The sequence below is a fragment of the Manis javanica genome, chromosome 2 (genome assembly GCF_040802235.1).
Source record: "Manis javanica isolate MJ-LG chromosome 2, MJ_LKY, whole genome shotgun sequence".
In the NCBI taxonomy this organism is placed as follows: domain Eukaryota; kingdom Metazoa; phylum Chordata; class Mammalia; order Pholidota; family Manidae; genus Manis; species Manis javanica.
The window spans coordinates 62,065,684-62,086,877 of NC_133157.1; the positions used below are offsets into that span (position 1 = coordinate 62,065,684).

At 39.7% G+C, this 21,194-nt stretch overlaps 1 protein-coding gene across 2 annotated transcripts in view; it reads left to right on the forward strand.

Moving 5' to 3' along the window:
• Positions 1-4: 4 nt before the first annotated feature.
• The window catches only part of SPATA6L (spermatogenesis associated 6 like), an 81,421-nt gene continuing 60,231 nt past the window's right edge, over positions 5-21,194 (forward strand). For both annotated transcript variants that reach the window (XM_073228576.1, XM_017649810.3), the window contains exon 1: positions 5-37. The gene's annotated coding sequence lies outside the window, so the exon portion shown is untranslated. The remainder of the gene's footprint in view (positions 38-21,194) is intronic.

Below are 21,194 nucleotides of genomic sequence, written 5' to 3' on the forward strand. Positions count from 1 at the left end.
TTCCCAGGGCCGCGCCAGCAGCGGACGGCGGAAAGAGGTGGGCTCGACTGGGTACATCACTTCCGGCTTCGGGGTCGGGCCGCGGGAGGTGCGTCCCGCGGCCTGCGTGTAGTGGGTGGGTCTGGAACTCTTTCCTGTTTAAAAGTCTGTTTTCGGAATCCTTTCAGGGCCGGGTGTTTGTCCCTGGTGGTGCTGCCGCTCTTGCAGTGTATTAAGCCCTGTTGTGTAGCGTTCCCTACGCTGTAAACGGCGAGTCCCACTGGATGCCGGGAGGTGCTCGGACCGAGGGTCGTTGTCCACTTAACTCGTTCTTGTACATTGATAGCTAAACCGGTAGTTCTGAAGCGGGAGTTGGGGGAGAATTTTTAAAAGCAGAGCCAATTTTCCTCTCATTTCGAGTTACAAAGCAACAAGACTTGGGCGAACTTGGCTGGGAGGAGTAAGCCAAAGTTGAAGTCCTGGAGCAAGCAGTGCTAAAAATTTTAGACAAGCACTGCGATTAGGGCTTCCTCTATTCCTACGTATCGTTTAATCATTAATATTGGGCTGTTATTCCGTTCTTGGAGAAGAAGAAGAAATACATCCAACATGCCGAAGTACACACATTGTAAGGCAAAGATCAGCCCAGAGAATCTGATTTCGAAACAGGCACGTTGAACAATCAGGGACTTCTGCGCTATTTAAAATTAATGAGACGCCATATTTTTCAATCTATTAGTTTGGCAAACGAGGTTTGTCAATGCCGAGTGTTGACAATACGTGAAGAAATGCTGTTACAGAGAATGTAATTTGTGTAACCTTTGGGGAGCGGTAATTTGGCAATATCAAAGGTTTAAGTGCTTTGATTTCAGCAACTCTCCTACCAGGAAATTATCTAATAGTTATTTTTGTACCAATACTCAACAATTTACCTACAAAGATGTTTATTGCAGCATTTCTTTAATGCGAAGAAAAACAAGAAACGATCTTAATTGCCCATTAATAGAGAAACTTAAATTATTGTATGTTAACACATTTCGGTATTACCAGCATTTAAAAAGAGTGGACATAAACGTGTTGATATCTCCAAAATGTATTGAGTTGAAAAAAAAAAGCTATTTGCAGAATTAGATACTTGCGGGTCTATCCTTATCTGCCCACCTATCAAGAGAAAATGATTCAATTTGTGTAAAAACGTGTGCGTGTGTGTGCGTGCGTGCGTGCGTGCGTGTGTGTGTGTGTGTGTGTGTGTGTGTAAAGAAATTCCAGAAGTGTAAGTGTCTGGTGGGTAAGGCTTGGCAGGAAAGTTTCTGATCGTTTTTATATTCCATTTTTAGCTTTCCTGTATAATGCTGTTTGAATCTTTTCCAACAAATATGTTGTACCTTAATAATTAATTATAAATAAAAGGTGAGAAGCATTATGTCTAAACTTTTTGAGTTTAGGGATGAAAGCCACAGGAGAAAACAAAGGAAGGAAGAAAAGGAAAACACTTTTTCTCTGTGCTTCCTTGAAGACACAAAGTGCTTTGAGCAGTGCCTGGCATAAACTAAGCACCATATAAATATTAAGCATTGTTGTCATTACCAGTTTTCCTCCTACCTCTCTCACTACTAACCCTTGGTCTCTTTGGCAGTCTTCTTCCCTTCTAACTGACCTATAATTTTAAAGTTTCTCAAATTTTGGTCAGTCGGGACGACCTGTTTCTGTGGCTTTCAAGAAATACCAATTGACAACTTCCTAATAGAAATCTAGACCTTGACCTAGCTCTAGTACTTCAGTACTCCAGTACTCATTTGTCTACCTGCTGAGTTGAAATTTCTCTTTCAATGGCTTATGCACCTTAAATTTGACATGTTAAAAATTGAACTCTGGATTCTACACTTTCCTCAAGCTTCTTCCTATCTTCCCCATGTGAATAAATGACACCACTACAATGCCTGAAAGAGGTTAGCCTTAATTCATCCTTCTCCGTCTCCTATATCTGAACCAACCGCAAGTCTTATTATTTTTGCCCTCAAAGACATCCTGAATCTGCCTCCTTCTCTCCAGCTTTACTGCTTCTTCCCTAGCCTAGCACTCCATAATTCTTCCTGAAGACTAATACAGTAATCTTCAATGTTTCTTACGATCTCTTGTTCCTTCCAATCTCGTCACATAGTTGCCAAAGAGACTTTAAAAAAATACGTAATTCAGACTGGAGGAACACGGGAAGATGGCAGCGTGAGTAGTTTAGAGGAAATCTCCTCCCCAAAACATATATATTTATGAAAATACAATAAATACAACTATTCCGGTACACATGAGCCACGCCCGGGCTGTTTGGTCGTGCCACAGCGGGCTAGCTCAAGCCTCTCCTGTGGTGCATGGATCTGTTCTCAGTTCCTTACAGCACTTCCACCCCCAGCGCGCACTCCCTAAAAGTGCGGCGCGCACTTCCTAAACTATTCCTAAAAGAAACAGCAGTGGATGCAGTACAACAGCCAGGATACATCTACATCTGTGAGAACTTAGCATCACATGAAGGGGGTAAGATACAAGCCGCAGTCAGGCGGGACCCGAACGCTCCCCCACCCAAAACCCGGCAGGAAGAAAGGAGTCAGAACGGGGAGGGAGTGAAAGCCCAGGACTGCTAAACAACCAGCTCTAGAAATCCACACCTGGAACACAGACACAAGGTGCAGGGGGTGCTGGATATTAGAGAAACGGAAAAGCAAAACCTGTGGGCAGGTCCCCACACTGGGCGTCCCTGAGACAAAAGAAAAGCGAGTGCTTTCTGCAAGTCTTAAAGAGACAGGGACCCCATACCTGGACGAAGCTGTCCCGGCAGCTGGGAATACTGGGGAAACTTAGACACCCTACACGGAGGCAGTGCAGCTCTTAAGCCTCTCACAGGACTAGGCAGCTTGCCAGTCATTCCTCCAACTGGCACAGACCCCGACACACGGGCCCAGTAGCAGGAGAGTGGGAGTGCGCGCTGGGGGCGGAAGTGCTGTAAGGAACTGAGAACAGATCCATGCACCACAGGAGAGGCTTGAGCTAGCCCACAGTGGCGCGAACGAACAGCCCGGGCGCGGCTCATGTGTACCGGCGGCATTGAAGCCAGAGCCCGGTAGAAGCCTGCATGGAAAAGCCCCGCACGCACCGGCAGCAGAGCCAGAGGGAGCAGGCGCGCTCCCAGGAGCCGACCGGAATCCCAGCCCAACGCACAGCCACCTGGGCCAGACCCAAAGGCCGCTGTTGCCACACAGCTGGCCGGCAGGGTTGCCACTAGCAAGGAGGAGCGCACCTGGCGTGCCTGCCACTCCCTGCAGGGCTCCACGCTGCTCTGACGGACACCCCGCCCACACCAGTTTAGGAGATTAACCCGGTGGCTGCTCCAAGAGTGCAGGTAGCCGTCACAGGCAGCAGAGAAGGGCAAGGCATCCAGCAAGCAGGAAAGGACTTTCTTCTCCCAGCTGACACACCCACAACCTGCCTACAGACACTGCTATCACCATGAAAAGGCAAAGAATTCAGGTCCAGTACAAGATAGTTACACCTGAGAAAGGATCTGCAGAGGCAGACCTAACCAGTCTCCCTGAAAAAGAATTCAAAATAAAAATCAAAAACATGCTGACAGAGCTGCAGAGAAATATGCAAGAGCTAAGGGAAGAAGTCTGGAGGGAGATTACAGACATCCGGAGGGAGATCACAGATGTCCAGAGGGAGATTACAGAAGTGAAACAATCTCTGGAAGGATTTATAAGCAGCATGGATAAGATGCAAGAGGCCATTGATGGAATAGAAACCAGAGAACAGGAATGCATAGAAGCTGATGCAGCGAGAGATAAAAGGATCTCCAGGAATGAAACAATATTAAGTGAACTGTGTGACCAATACAAAAGGAACAATATCTGCATTATAGGGGTACCAGAGGAAGAAAAGAGAGAAAAAGGGATAGAAAGTGTCTTTGAAGAAATAATTGTTGAGAACTTCCCCAAACTGGGGGAGGAAATAGTTACTCAGACTACAGAGGTACACAGAACTCCTGAGAGACAGGATCCAAAGAGGTCAATACAAAGACACATAATAATTACAATGGCAAAGATCAAGGACAGGGACAGAGTATTAAAGGCAGCCAGAGAGAGTAAAAAGGTCACCTACAAAGGAAAACCCATCAGGCTATCATCAGACTTCTCAACAGACACCTTACAGGCCAGAAGAGAATGGCATGATATATTTAATGCAATGAAACAGAAGGGCCTTGAACCAAGGATACTCTATCCAGCACGATTATCATTTAAATATGAAGGCGGGATTAAACAATTCCCAGACAAGCAAAAGTTGAGGGAATCTGCCTCCCACAAACCACATCTACAGGGTATCTTAGAGGGACTTCTCTAGATGGTAGCACTCCTAAAAAAAGCACAGAACAAAACACCCAACATATGAAGAATGGAGGAGGAGGAAAAAGAAGGGAAAGAAATAATCATCAGACTGTGTTTATAACAGCTCAATAAGTGAGTGAGGTCAGACAGGAAGGTAGTAAACAAGCTAACCTTGAACCTTTGGTAACCACAAATCTAATGCCTGCAATGGCAATAAGAACATATCTTTCAAAAATCACCGTAAATGTAAATGGACTGAATGCACCAAACAAAAGACACAGAGTAATAGAATGGATAAAGAAAGCAAGACCCATCTATATGCCCCTTACAAGAGACTCACCTCAAACCCAAAGACATGCACAGATTAACAGTCAAGGGTTGGAGAAAGATATTTCACACAAACAACAGAGAGAAAAAAGCAGGTGTTGCACTACTAGTATCAGACAAAATAGACTTCAAAATAAAGAAAGTAACAAGAAATAAAGAAGGATATTACATAATGATAAAGGGTTCAGTCCAAGAAGAGGACATAACCATTATAAACATATATTCACCCAATACAGGAGCACCAATATATGTGAAACAAATACTAACAGAATTAAAGGAGGAAATAGAATGCAATGCATTCATTTTGGGAGACTTTAACACACCACTCACCCCAAAGGACAGATACACCAGACAGAAAATAAAGACACAGAGGCACTGAACAACACACTAGAACAGATGGACCTAATAGACATCTATAGAACTCTACATCCAAAAGCAACAGGATACACATTCTTCTCAAGTGCACATGGAACATTCTCCAGAATAGACCACATACTAGGCCACAAAAAGAACCTCAGTAAATTCCAAAAGATTGAAATCCTACAAGCCAACTATTCAGACCACAAAGGTATAAAACTAGAAATAAATTGCACAAACAAAGCAAAAAGGCTCACAAAAACATGGAGGTTTAACAACATGCTCCTAAATAATCAAGGCATCAATGACCAACTTAAAATGGAGATCCAGCAGTATATGGAAACAAATGACAACAATAACACAAAGCCACAACTTCTGAGGGACGCAGCGAAAGCAGTCCTAAGAGGAAAGTATATAGCAATTCAGGCATATTTAAAGAAGGAAGAACAAACCCAAATGAATAGTCTAAGATCATAATTATCAAAATTGGAAAAAGAAGAACAAATGAGGCCTAAAGTCAGCAGAAGGAGGGACATAATAAAGATCAGAGAAGAAATAAATAAAATTAAGAAGAATAAAACAATAGAAAAAAATCAATGAAACCAAGAGTGGCTCTTTGAGAAAATAAACAAAATAGATAAGCCTCTAGCCAGACTTATTAAGAGAAAAAGAGAATCAATATACATCAAAAGAATCAGAAACAAGAAAGGAAAAATCACGACGGACCCCATAGAAATACAAAGAATTATTAGAGAATACTATGAAAACCTATATGCCAACAAGCTGGAAAACCTAGAAGAAATGGACAACTTCCTAGAAAAATACAACCTTCCAAGACTGACCCAGAAAGAAACAGAAAATCTAAGCAGACCAATTACCAGCAACGAAATTGAATCAGTAGTCAAAAAACTACCCAAGAACAAAACCCCCAGGCCAGATGGATTTACCTGGAAATTTTATCAGACGTACAGAGAAGACATAACACCCATTCCCCTTAAAGTTTTCCAAAAAATAGAAGAGGAGGGAATACTCCCAAATGCATTCTATGAAGCCAACATCACCCTAATACCAAAACCATGCAAAGACCCCACCAAAAAAGAAAACTACAGACCAATATCCCTGATGAACGTAGATGCAAAAATACTCAGCAAAATATTAGCAAACCGAATTCAAAAATACATCAAGAGGATCATACACCATGACCAAGTGGGATTCATCCCAGGAATGCAAGGATGGTACAACATTTGAAAATCCATCAACATCATCCACCACATCAACAAAAAGAAGGACAAAAACCACATGATCATCTCCATAGATGCTTCAAAAGCATTCGATAAAAACTCTCAACAAAATGGGCATAGAGGGCAAGTACCTCAACATAACAAAGGCCATATATGATAAACCCACAGCTAACATCATACTGAACAGCGAGAAGCTGAAAGCTTTTCCTCTGAGATCAGGAACAAGACAGGGATGCCCACTCTCCCCACTGTTATTCAACACAGTACTGGACCCTAGCCACAGCAATTAGACAAAACAAATAAATACAAGGAATCCAGATTAGTAAAGAAGAAATTAAACTGTCACTGTTTGCAGATGACATGATATTGTACATAAAAATTCCTACAGACTCCACTCCAAAACTACTAGAATATTGGAATTCAGCAAAGTTGCAGGATACAAAATTAATACACAGAAATCGGTGGCTTTCCTATACACTAACAATGAACTAATAGAAAGAGAAATCAGGAAAACAATTCCATTCACAGGTGCATTAGAAAGAATAAAATACCTAGGAATAAACCTAACCAAGGAAGTGAATGACCTATACCCTGAAAACTACAAGACATTCTTAAGAGAAATTAAAGAGGTCACTAACAAATGGAAACTCATCCCATGATCCTGGCTAGGAAGAATTAATATCGTCAAAATGGCCATCCTGCCCAAAGCAATATACAGATTCGATGCAAACCCTATCAAAATACCAACAGCATTCTTCAGAGAACTGGAACAATTAGTTTTAAAATTCATATGGAACCACAAAAGATCCCAAATAGCCAAAGCAATCCTGAGAAGGAAGAATAAAGCAGGTGGGATCTTGCTTCCCAACTTCAAGCTCTACTACAAAGCCATAGTAATCAAGACAATTTGGTACTGGCATAATAACAGACCCACAGACCAGTAGAACAGGATAGAGAGTCCACATATTAACCCAAACATATCTGGTCAATTAATATGTGATAAAGGAGCCATGGACATACAATGGGAAAATGACAGCCTCTTCAACAGCTGGTGTTGGCAGAACTGGACAGGTACATGTAAGAGAATGAAACTGGATCATTGTCTAACCCCATACACAAAAGTAAATTTGAAATGGATCAAAGACCTGAATGTAAGTCATGAAGCCATAAAACTCTTAGAAAAAAACATAGGCAAAAATCTCATGGACATAAACATGAGTGACTTCTTCATGAACATATCTCCCCGGGCAAGGGAAACAAAGGCAAAAATGAACAAGTGGGATTATATCCAGCTGAAAAGCTTCTGTACAGCAAAGGACACCATCAATAGAACAAAAATGTATCCTACAGTATGGGAGAGTATATTCATAAATGCAGATCCGATAAAGGATTGACATCCAAAATATATAAAGAGCTCACATGCCTCAACAAACAAAAAGCAAATAATCCAATTCAAAAATGGGCAGAGGAGCCGAATAGACAGTTCTCTAAAGAAGAAATTCAGATGGCCAACAGGCACATGAAAAGATGCTCCACATAGCTAATCATCAGAGAAATGCAAATTAAAACCTCAATGTGATATCACCTCACACCAGTAAGGATCGCCATCATTGAAAAGACAAACAACAACAAATGTTGACGAGGTTGTAGAGAAAGGGGTACCCTTCTACACTGCTGGTGGTAATGTAAACTAGTTCAACCATTGTAGAAAGCAGTATGGAGTTTCCTCAGAATGCTCAAAATAGAAATACCATTTGACCCAGGAATTCCACTTCTAGGAATTTACCCTAAGAATGCAGCACTCCAGTTTGATAAAGACAGATGCACCCCTATGTTTATTGCTGCACTGTTTACAGTAGCCAAGATATGGAAGCAACCTAAATGTCCATGAGTAGAAGAATGAATAAAGAAGATGTGGTACATATACACAATGGAATATTATTCAGCCATAAGAAAAAAACAGATCCTACCATTTGCAACAACATGGATGGAGCTACAGGGTATTATGCTCAGTGAAATAAGCCAGGTGGAGAAGGACAAGTACCAAATGATTTCACTCATATGTGGACTATAAGAACAAAGGAAAACTGAAGGAACAAAACAGCAGCAGAATCACAGAACCCAAGAATGGACTAATAGTTACCAAAGGGAAAGGGACTGGGGACAATGGGTGGGAAGGGAGGGATAAGGGCGGGGAAAAAGAAAGAGGGCATTACGATTAGCATGTATAGTGCGTGGGGTGCACAGGGAGGTCTGCGCAACACAGAGAAGACAAGTAGTGATTTTACAGAATCTTAGTATGCAGATGGACAGTGACTGTGAAGGGGTATATGGGGGGGACTTGGTGAAGGGGGGAACCTAGTAAACATAATGTTCTCTCTGTAATTGTAGATTAATGATACCAAAAAAAAAGGTAAAAGAAAATACGTAATTCAGATCACATTATACACCTGCTACATCAATTAAATGCTTTCAAAACAGTGGAAACCCCAGCTGACAGAGACTTAAGGCATAAGAAAATGTATTTTCTAGTTAACAAGAAAAATGAAGATAGATGGTCCTAGGACTGGTTTAGCAGTTTGGCAATGTCAAGAGGAGGGACTGAAGTTCTTTCTATCCTTTCCACCATCCTATGTCTGTTGACTTTCATCTTCAGGCTTGTAATGGTTGCATGATAGCTGCTACAGCTCTGGCCATCATATCATAACATGATAACATCTAAAGCAAGAAAGCAGAGGAGGCTGAAACAGCTTTATTCACTTGTGACTCTTATAGCAGAAATAAAAATGTTTCTCAAAAACTACCCCAGATTTCCCCTTAGATCTCATTGGCCAGAAAAGCCTTAAATTTTAATTCATTTGCTGGAGCTAGATGCATTGCTCCCTAAGCAAAACTTGGGTTCTGTTAGCAAGAAAGAAGTGTATATGGCTTTTAGGTATGCAAACACATTCTCTGCCTAAAGCATTTATTGTCCTGTGCTCTCTAGTGTCAGCCTAACTCTTGAGTGTCATCTCTTAACCTCCTCTTTCTCCTGCCCAGTGTAGTATACTTATTGGCCTCTTTTCAGTTCCTCAGACATACCAATTTCTTACCTGACTCATGGCTCTTTACATTTGTTGCTCCTTTTGCATGGATATCTTTTCTCTCAGTTAGTTAAAAGTCTTAGTAGTGGTCATGCTTTTCTTTTTAGATCTTAGATTAAGTGTTATACCTTAGAGAGGCTGATCTCCACCTAGCCTAAATTAGGTTCTTACTCTGTTTCCAACTTGAAACCTTTTATCTCATCTCCCTGGATATTTACTGGCATTTATCATACTGTTGTTATTCATGTTCACTTATTTATTATATTTATTCCTCTACTAGAATGTAAGGCCCCCAATTGCATAGATTGTTTCTTATTCCCCACTGTACCACCATTGTCCATAACACTACCTAGCACATAGTAGTACACAGCACATAGTACTCAATGAAGACATGTTGAATAGATGAGTAGGGAATGAGGGAATGGAAACAAGGATAAAAGGTGTAGGATTAAATAAAGGCAAAAGAGGGTAAAAAGGGAATGGAAAGAGGTATACATTTTGGTAGGGAAGAAAAGGTATATATACTGACATCAGAAATGGTCTCAGGCATTGATGACTTTCGGGCCTAAATCCTGCTGTGCTCAGGTACAGTGGTTGCTTTTTGCAAGTCCTGGAACTAAATCATACTCTTTTCTACTGGATAACAAATATAATTCCTTGGAAATTGCTATAATTAGCCTACTACTCCCAGGACATAGAATTGACCAACTAAAACTCAAAAGGAGCAAAATAGTTTTTCCTAAGTAGAAATTACTTAAAAATAGAAGGATCTGGATTATGTAGTCTAGAATGCCCAAAGACAGTCCTTGTTGTAGGTTTTGTATGATATCGTTAAATATTTAGCCTACAAATACCAGTGAATCAAAGCAGAAGCCAAAGAATACATATGAGTCTGACTCATGCTCTAATAAAGTTTGTGAAATAGATTCCATGTGTGGGTCCAGATTCCAAATGACTTCAAGATTATTAAAAGCTGTTCAATTGCAATTTAATTCCTTCCTTGGAATGCAAATGAATTCCACTCCTGATGTTTGAGGAAAATTGTCAAGCAGTATGTATACTTAAAGAAATACTCAAATTACCAATTTTTTTGTTTTGGATATTCATGCAAAGACCACTATCTTTATAATACAGTGTTTCTTTTTTCCTTAAGTGGGTTTCCCTCTGGATTACTTATAAAGTATTACACATTACAATAATTTTATCTCATCTGCATTTGAAGTGAATAGATCTACCTACTTTCTCTTTAAATGTGTATAGAACTTCTACTGAAGGGAATTTCATAGTGATGTCACCAACCATCATTTTGATGGGCTATTTTAGGACAGAAAGAGGTCCACATCAAGAAATGACTGCTTTTCTTATTTAAGTATTATGTTAAAGATTTAGAAATTGTTTTCATGAATATTTTGATAAAATTATAGTATTATAGTAAGCCCCATAATATACATCACCCAATCAATAATTATCAAGACTTTCCTACATTTCTTTTATCTTTGCATTTTATTCATCTGCTGGAGTATTTGAAAACAGTATCTCAGATATCACATGATTTTACTACTATACACCTTAATATGCATCTCCAAACAATGCTGATATTTGCCTTACATAAACACAAGGACAATATCATACCTATCAAAATTAATTGTTTGGTATTAAGCCAAAATAAAATTTCCTCAGTGCTCAATTTAAGTTGGTTTGTTTGAACCAGGGTCCAAATAAAATCCATATATTACAATTGGTTGCCAGGTTTCTTAAATATTTTTTAATCTACAGCATTTTGTATTCCCCCTTCCTTTTTACATTTTTATTTTTATTTTGTTATCATTAATCTACAATTACATGAAGAACATTTTGCTTACTAGGCTCCCCCTTCACCAAGTCCCCCACCACAAACCCCATAACAGTCACGGTCCATCAACATAGAAAGATGCTATAGAATCACTACTTCTCTTTGTGTTGTACAACCCTCCCCGTGCACCCCCCACCACATTATACATGAGAATCGTAAGGCCCTCTTCTTTTTCCCCACCCGTATCCCTCCCTTCCCAACCATCTTCCCCAGTCCCTTTCCCTTTGGTAACTGTTAGTCCATTCTTGGGTTCTGTGATTCTGCTGCTGTTTTGTTCCTTCAGTTTTTCTTTGTTCTTATACTCCACATATGAGTGAAATCATTTGGTACTTGTCTTTCTCCACCTGGCTTATTTCAATGAACATAGTACCCTCTAACTCCATCCATGCTGTTGCAAATGGTAGGATTTGTTTTCTTCATATGGCTGAATAATATTCCATTGTGTATATGGACCACATCTTCTTTATCCATTCATCTACTGATAGAAACTTAGGTTGCTTCCATTTCTTGGCTATTGTAAATAGTGCAGTGATAAACATAGGGGTGCATCTGTCTTTTTCAAACTGGGCTGCTGCATTCTTAGGGTAAATTCCTAGGGGTGGAATTCTTGGGTCAAATGGTATTTTTTTATTTTGAGCTTTTTGAGGAACCTCGAAACTACTTCCCACAATGGTTGAAATAATTTACATTCCCACCAGCAGTGTGGGAGGGTTTCCCTTTCTCCAGAACCTCACCAACATTTGTTGTTGTTTGTCTTTTGGATGGTGGCGATCCTTACTGATGTGAGGTAATATCTCATTGTGGTTTTAATTTGCATTTCTCTGGTGACTAGTGATGTGGAGAATCTTTTCATGTGTCTGTTGGCCATCTGAATTTCTTCTTTGGAGAACTATCTGTTCAGCTCCTCTGCCCATTTTTTAATTGGATTATTTGCTTTTTGTTTGTTGAGGTGTGTGAGCTCTTTATATATTTTGGATGTCAAGCCTTTATTGGATCTTTATTATTCATTTATGAATATATTCTCCCATACTGTAGGATACCTTTTTGTTCTATTGATGGTGTCCTTTGCTGTACAGAAGCTTTTCAGCTGGATATAATCCCACTTGTTCATTTTTGCTTTTGTTTCCCTTACCCATGGAGATATATTCATGAAGAAGTTGCTCATGTTTACATCCAAGAGATTTTTGCCTATAGTTTTTTCTAAGAGTTTTATGGTTTCATGACTTACATTCAGGTCTTTGATCCATTTCGAATTTACTTTTATGTATGGGGTTAGACAGTGATCCAGTTTCATTCTCTTACATGTAGCTGTCCAGTTTTGCCAGCACTGTCTGTTGAAGAGACTGTCAGTTCCCCAATGTATGTCCATGGCTGCTTTATCATATATTAATTGACTGTATATGTTTGGCTTAATGTTAGGAGACTCTATTCTGTTCCACTGGTCTGTGGCCCTATTCTTGTGCCAGTACAAAATTGTCTTGATTACTGTGGATTTGTAGTAGAGCTTGAAGTTGGGGAGCAAAATACCCCCCATTTTATTCTTCCTTCTCAGGATTGCTTTGGCTATTCAGGGTCTTTGGTGTTTCCATATGAAATTTTGAACTATTTGTTCCAGTTCGTTGAAGAATGTTGTTGGTAATTTTTTTTTTGAGAGGGCATCTCTCATATTTATTGATCAAATGGTAGTTAATAACATTAAAATTCTGTATAGGGGAGTCAGTGTTCAATGCACAATCATTAATCCACCCCAAGCCTAATTCTCGTCAGTCTCCAATCTTCTGAAGCATAATGAACAAGTTCTTACATGGTGAACAAATTCATACATAGTGAATAAGTTCTTGCAGGGTGAACAGTACAAGGGCAGTCATCACAGAAACTTTCAGTTTTGATCACGCATTATGAACTATAAACAATCAGGTCAAATATGAATATTTGTTTGATTTTTATACTTGATTTATATGTGGATCCCACATTTCTCCCTTTATTATTATTATTATTATTATTATTATTTTTAGTAAAATGCTGAAGTGGTAGGTAGATGCAAGATAAAGGTAGAAAACATAGTTTAGTGCTGTAAGAGAGCAAATGTAGATGATCAGGTGTGTGCCGGTAGACTATGTGTTAATCCAAGCTAGACAAGGGCATCCACGGATGCAGAAGATTTCTCTCAAAACAGAGGGGGTGAGGTTCTAAGCCTCACCACTGTTGATCCCCAATTTCTCACCTGATGGCCCCCCTGCGACTGTGCCTGTCTTAGGTTGTTCCTCCCTTGAGGAATCTTACCCGTCTCTGGCTAACCAGTCATCTTCCGGGGCCATACAGGGAAATGTAAAGTTGGTAAGTGAGAGAGAAGCCATATTGTTTGAAAAGGTTAGCTTTTTACTTCTTTGCAGATTTATGCCCTGTGGCTTCTATGCCCAGCATTTGTCTTGAGGTATCTTTACCACTTGGAGGAATTATGATACTCAGTAAATTCGATATGAGGCATGAATTCTACTAAAGGGTTGTAATTAGGAAGGAAGAAGAAAAGCTTTAGAAGTAGCAGATGGAAGAAAACATGGGAAGATTGATTATTTCTTTGACATATTTTCTTGTAGAGTAACTTAAACATGTATAGGTTTTAAACTCCTAATTAAATTGTGCACACACATTAACATAATAGGAATATAGTTACATAACCAAAGCAGATCTATAATTACCAGCCATCTCCAGTGAAGCCAAGAAAACCCGTTAGGCATCCTAGGCATTTATGAAAATTTATCTATGATATGACGGATATTGTCCAACTGTACTTGAACAGTCTGAGAGAAATCAGACAAATTAAAACAACCCATTCCTGGGAACTGTTCACATCCCATATGTTCTTTTAACAGTAGATAGTCTGTAGTTGTAAGATTTTGGAGTGCTACAACTTGCACTTCTCCTAATTCTTGGTTGAGTTCCAACAGTATAGATCCAGTCAAATTTGTTGTTTTACTGTATGCACAGGCCAGCTTAGATATCTCCTTCTTAATTCCCATGGCAAGTCCAGGAACTGGTGGGATGAATGCAGCTACAGCTGTAGCAGCGCCTGGATCTTTGTTGAGATTTTTTGATGATCATCTTCTGGTATGACTCTTCCAGAGAGTGCTGATGTTGGAAGTTCTTCTTCATATCATATCTTAGTTCATTTTCTGGGTAGCCAAATTAGGCTTTGATCCTCTGTTAGTCCATTCTTGGGTTCTGTGATTCCTCTGCTGTTTTGTTCCTTCAGTTTTTCCTTTGTTCTTATATTCCACAGATGAGTGATATCATTTGGTATTTCTCTTTCTCCGCTTGGCTTATTTCACTGAGCATAATACCCTCCAGCTCCATCCATGTTGCTGCAAATGGTAGGATTTGCCCTCTTCTTATGGCTGAGTAGTATTCCATTGTGTATATGTACCACATCTTCTTTATCCATTCATCTACCGATGGACATTTAGGTTGCTTCCAATTCTTGGCTATTGTAAATAGTGCTGCAATAAACATAGGGGTGCATCTGTCTTTCTCAAACTTGATTGCTGCCTTCTTAGGGTAAATTCCTAGGAGTGGAATTCCTGGGTCAAATGGTAAGTCTGTTTTGAGCATTTTGATGTACGTCCATACTGCTTTCCACAATGGTTGAACTAGTTTACATTCCCACCAGCAGTGTAGGAGGGTTCTCCTTTCTCCACAGCCTCGCCAACATTTGTTGTTGTTTGTCTTTTGGATGGTAGCCATCCTTACTGGTGTGAGATGATACCTCATTGTAGTTTTAATTTGCATTTCTCCAATAATTAGCGATGTGGAGCATCTTTTCATGTGTCTGTTGGCCATCTGTATTTCTTTTTTAGAGAACTGTCTGTTCAGTTCCTGTGCCCATTTTTTAATTGGGTTATTTGTTTTTGTTGAGACGTGTGAGCTCTTTATATATTTTGGATGTCAAGCCTTTATCGGATCTGTCATTTACAAATATATTCTCCCGTACTGTAGGGTTCCTTTTTGTTCTATTGATGGTGTCTTTTGCTGTACAGAAGCTTTTCAGCTTAATATAGTCCCACTTGTTCATTTTTGCTGTTGTTTTCCTTGCCTGGGGATATATGTTCAAGAAGAGGTCACTCATGTTTATGTCTAAGAGGTTTTTGCCTATGTTTTTTTCCAAGAGTTTAATGGTTTCATGACTTACATTCAGGTCTTTGATCCATTTTGAGTTTACTTTTGTATATGGGGTTAGACAATGGTCCCGTTTCATTCTCCTACATGTAGCTGTCCAATTTTGCCAGCACCATCTGTTTGAAGAGACTGTCATTTCACCATTGTATGTCCATGGCTCCTTTATCAAATATTAATTGACCATATATGTCCGGGTCAATGTCTGGAGTCTCTAGTCTGTTCCACTGGTCTGTGGCTCTGTTCTTGTGCCAGTACCAAATTGTCTTGATTACTATGGCTTTATAGTAGATCTTGAAGTTGGGGAGTGAGACCCCCCTTACTTTATTCTTCTTTCTCAGGATTGCTTTGGCTATTCAGGGTCTTTGGTGTTTCCATATGAATTTTTGAATTATTTGTTCCAGTTCATTGAAGAATGTTGTTGGTAATTTGATAGGGTTTGCATCAAATCTGTATATTGCTTTGGGGAGGATGGCCATTTTGATGATGTTAATTTTTCCTAGCCAAGAGCAATGGATGAGTTTCCATTTGTTAGTGTCTCTTTAATTTCTCTTAAGCGTGTCTTACAGTTTTCAGGGTATAGGTCTTTCACTTTCTTGGTTAGGTTTATTCCTAGGTATTTTATTCTTTTTAATGCACCTGTGAATGGAATTGTTTTCCTGATTTCTCTTTCTATTAGTTCATTGTTAGTGTATAGGAAAGCCACCGATTTCTGTGTATTAATTTTGTATCCTGCAACTTTGCTGAATTCCAATATTCTAGTAGTTTTGGAGTGGAGTCTGTAGGAATTTTTATGTACAATATCATGTCATCTGCAAACAGTGACAGTTTAATTTCTTCTTTACTAATCTGGATTCCTTGTATTTATTTGTTTTGTCTAATTGCTGTTGCTAGGGTCCAGTACTGTGTTGAATAACAGTGGGGAGAGTGGGCATCCCTGTCTTGTTCCTGATCTCAGAGGAAAAGCTTTCAGCTTCTCGCTGTTCAGTATGATGTTAGCTGTGGGTTTATCATATATGGCCTTTGTTATGTTGAGGTACTTGCCCTCTATGCCCATTTTGTTGAGAGTTTTTATCGAATGCTTTTGAAGCATCTATGGAGATGATCATGTGGTTTTTGTCCTTCTTTTTGTTGATGTGGTGGATGATGTTGATGGATTTTCAAATGTTGTACCATCCTTGCATTCCTGGGATGAATCCCACTTGGTCATGGTGTATGATCCTCTTGATGTATTTTTGAATTCGGTTTGCTAATATTTTGCTGAGTATTTTTGCATCTACGTTCATCAGGGATATTGGTCTGTAGTTTTCTTTTTTGGTGGGGTCTTTGCATGGTTTTGGTATTAGGGTGATGTTGGCTTCATAGAATGCATTTGGGAGTATTCCCTCCTCTTCTATTTTTTGGAAAACTTTAAGGGGAATGGGTGTTATGTCTTCTCTGTACGTCTGATAAAATTACCAGGTAAATCCATCTGGCCTGGGGGTTTTGTTCTTGGGTAGTTTTTTGACTACTGATTCAATTTCGTTGCTGGTAATTGGTCTGCTTAGATTTTCTGTTTCTTTCTGGGTCAGTCTTGGAAGGTTGTATTTTTCTAGGAAGTTGTCCATTTCTTCTAGGTTTTCCAGCTTGTTGGCATATAGGTTTTCATAGTATTCTCTAATAATTCTTTGTATTTCTGTGGGGTCCGTCGTGATTTTTCCTTTCTTGTTTCTGATTCTTTTGATGTATATTGATTCTCTTTTTCTCTTAATAAGTCTGGCTAGAGGCTTATCTATTTTGTTTATTTTCTCAAAGAGCCACTCTTGGTTTCATTGATTTTTTTCTATTGTTTTATTCTTCTTAATTTTATTTATTTCTTCTCTGATCTTTATTATGTCCCTCCTTCTGCTGACTTTAGGCCTCATTTGTTCTTCTTTTTCCAATTTTGATAATTATGATGTTACACTATTCACTTTGGATTGTTCTTCCTTCTTTAAGTGTGCCTGGATTGCTAAATATTTTCCTCTTAAGACTGCTTTCGCTGCGTCCCACAGAAGTTGGGGCTTTGTGTTATTGTCATTTGTTTCCACATATTCCTTGATCTCTATTTTACTTTCGTCATTGACCCATTGATTATTTTGGAACATGTTGTTAAGCCTCCATGTGTTTGTGAGCCTTTTTGCTTTCTTTGTACAATTTATTTCTAGTTTTATACCTTTGTGATCTGAGAAGTTGGTCAGTAGAATTTCAATCTTTTGGAATTTGCTGAGGCTCTTTTTGTGGCCTAGTATGTCTGGAAAATGTTCCATGTGCACTTGAGAAGAATGTGCATCCTGTTGCTTTTGGATGTAGAGTTCTATAGATGTCTGTTAGGTCCATCTGTTCTAGTGTGTTGTTCAGTGCCTCTGTGTCCTTACTTATTTTCTGTCTGGTGGATCTATCCTTTGGAGTGAGTGGTGTGTTGAAGTCTCATAAAATGAGGGCATTCATTCTATTTCCTCCTTTTATTCTGTTAGTGTTTATTTCACATATGCTGGTGCTGCTATGTTGGGTGCATATATATTTATAATGGTTATATCCTCTTGTTGGACTGACCCTTTATCATTATGTAATGTCCTTCTTTATCTCTTGTTACTTTCTTTGTTTGGAAGTGTATTTTGTCTGGTACTAGTACTGCAACACCTGCTTTTTTCTCCCTGTTGTTTGCATGAAATATCTTTTTCCATCCCTTGACTTTGATTCTGTGCAAGTCTTTGGGTTTGCGGTGAGTCTCTTGTAAGCAGCATATGGATGGGTCTTGCTTTTTTATCCTTTCTATTACTCTGTGTTTTTTGTTTGGTGCATTCAATCCATTTACATTTTGGGTGATTATTGATAGATACGTACTTTTTGCCATTGCAGGCTTTAGATTCGAGGTTACCAAATGTTCAAGGTTAGCTTCTTTAGTATCTTACTGTCTAACTTAACTCACTTATTGAGCTATTATAGGCACTGTCTGATGATTCTTTATTTCTCTCCCTTCTTATTTCTCCTCCTCCATTCTTTATATTTTGGGTGTTTTATTCTGTGCTCCTTTGTGTTTCCTTTGACTGCTTTTGTGGGTAGTTGTTTTTATTTTTTGCCTTTATTTAGTATTTGGTTGGTCTACTTTCTTTGGTGTGATTTTATTTTCTCTGGTGACATCTGTTTAGCCTTAGGAGTGCTCCCATCTAGAGCAGTCCCTCTAAAATACCTTGTAGAGGTGGTTTGTGGAAGGCATATTCCCTCAAATTCTGTTTGCCTGGGAATTGTGTAATCCCTCCTTTATATTTAAATGATAATTGTGCTGGATATAGTATTCTTGGTTCAAGGCCCTTCTGTTTCATCGCATTAAATATATCATGCCATTCTCTTCTGATCTGTAAGGTTTCTTTTGAGAATTCTGATGATAACCTGATGGGTTTTCCTTTGTAGGTGACCTTTTTCCTCTCTCTAGCTGCCTTTAAAACTCTGTCCTTGTCCTTTATCTTTGTCATTTTAATTATTATGTGTCTTTGTATTGTCCTCCTTGGTCCCCTCTGTTCGGAGTTCTGTGTACTTCTGTGGTGTGAGTGACTATTTCCCCCCCACTTTGGGGAAGTTTTCAGCAATTATTTCTTCAAATACACTTTCTATCCCTTTTTCTCTCTCTTCTTCTTCTTGCACCCCTATAATGCTGATATTGTTCCTTTTGGATTGGTCACACATTTCTCTTAATATTGTTTCATTCCTGGAGATCCTTTTACCTCTCTTTGTGTCAGCTTCTATGTGTTCCTGTTCTCTGGTTTCTATTGCTTCAATGGCCTCTTACGTCTCATCCATTCTGCTTGTAATCCTTCCAGAGATTGTTTTATTTCTGTAGTCTCCCTCCCTATTTTTTCCGTTAGCTCTTGCATATTTCTCTCCAACTCCATCACCATGGTTGTGACCTTTATTTTGAATTCTTTTTCAGGGAGATTGGTTAGGACTATCTCTCCAAGCTCCTCAGACATTGTCTCTGTGATTATGGTCTGGATTAAATTCTTCTGCCTTTTCATGGCGATAGATGTAGTTGTGGGGAGCTGGCACGAGTGTTGACTGGGAGAATGTCCCTTCTTGCTAGTTTGTGGCCTTCCTCTCTGGGAGAACAGCAACCCCTAGCGGCTTGTGCTGGGCAGCTGCATGCAGACGGGGTCTGATTCTTGTCTGTCCTCTGTGTAGTAAGCTCCACAGTTGATGTTGGCGTGGCCGCTCTCAGGCTGCTACTCTGCCATGGTGGAGCTGCATCAGAGGGGGAATGGGCGGGAGGCTGTTTATCACCGTGAGGGGCCTCAGAGCTGCACTGCTACCCGGGGATTAGGGTGCCCGGAGTTTCCCCAGATTCCCAGCTGCTGGGCTGAGTGTCCTGGGATGCATCCGTCCAGCTGTGGGGTCCCTGTCCCTTTAAGACTTTCAAAAAGCACTCGCTTTTCTTTGTCCCAGGGGCGCTGGCTGCAGGGACCGCTCACAGATTTTACTGTCCTGTTTCCCTAGTATCCAGCACACCATGCACTGTGTGTCTGCGCTCTGGTGCGGATGGCTAGGGCTGGGTGTTTAGCAGTCCTGGGCTCCCTCTCCCTCCCAACTCCAACTCCTCTCCTCCCACCAGGAGCTGGGGTGAGGGGTGCTCAGGTCCTGCTTGGCTGCGGCTTATATCTTACCCCTTTTGTGAGGCGCTGGCTTCTCACAGGTATAGATGTAGCCTGGCTGTTGTCCTGTATCTTCTGGTCTCTCTTTAGGGATAGTTGTATTTGTTGTATTTTCAAAAATATATATGGTTTTGGGAGGAAATTTCTGCTCCTCTACTCACGCCACCATCTTGGCTCCTTCCCCCCTTTCCTTTTTTTTTTTAATGTCGTTGACTTGGTTGCAGAGTGCCTGTGTCAGTTCTCTTATAGAATTTTCCACATTCCAAAATATGTCTGTTTGCCTCCTTGTGTCATATTTCCCTTAAATGAAGTTAGCTCTAGAGAGCAACAGAGCAACACTATTCAATAGAAGTTTCTGTGATGATAGAAATAATCTACATGCACTATCCAATACAGTAGCCATTGGCCACATGCTTGGCTATTGAGCACTTTAAATGTGACTAGTGTGAGCAAGGAACTGAATTAAAAATTCTGTTTAGGTTTAGTTAATTTAAATGTAGATAGCCGTATGTGGATAGTCTATTAGTGCAGCTCTAGTGGCTTGATTAGATTTGACTTAAACTTTCTTCGCAAAAGTGTTTCATAGGAGCTTTCAATGTCACCTCTAGTGATGTTAAGATTTATCAGTGGGTTCATATGAAGGTGATGGCCTGATCCCTCTAATATGAAGTGTCCCCAGAGAATATTATCTTAACATTAATTTTAAAAAAATATATAAACTTCATCTTTCTACAGTTTATGAGAACCAAGGAAAGAGATCAGCATAGTTCATTGAGCTTTCCCATACATCCGTTGTAAAAAAAAGATAAACTTCTCTTTTATATAAGATTGTGAGAAAACTAAACTGTTAGAGAACATTTCAGTGAAAGACTTTGAAGAAGGGCAAATATAAAACACACTTAAAAAATAGACCCAATCTTGAGGCTGGGTCTGCACTTAACAAAAATCAGTAATCTGGAAATGTGTTAGGGCTTAAATAATCCAGATTGTTTTGTGTACTTGGGTTTTTTTCCTTTTTTTCTTTACAGGTATGTTGCTAATGAACAACTCATTTTGGAAACAATCTGCTTGTGTTACTCACTTTTGCTAATAAATAATTCATTGGCTCAAAAGATTGTAGGGCCTAACAAGTAAGTCTCAGTCGAGGACAT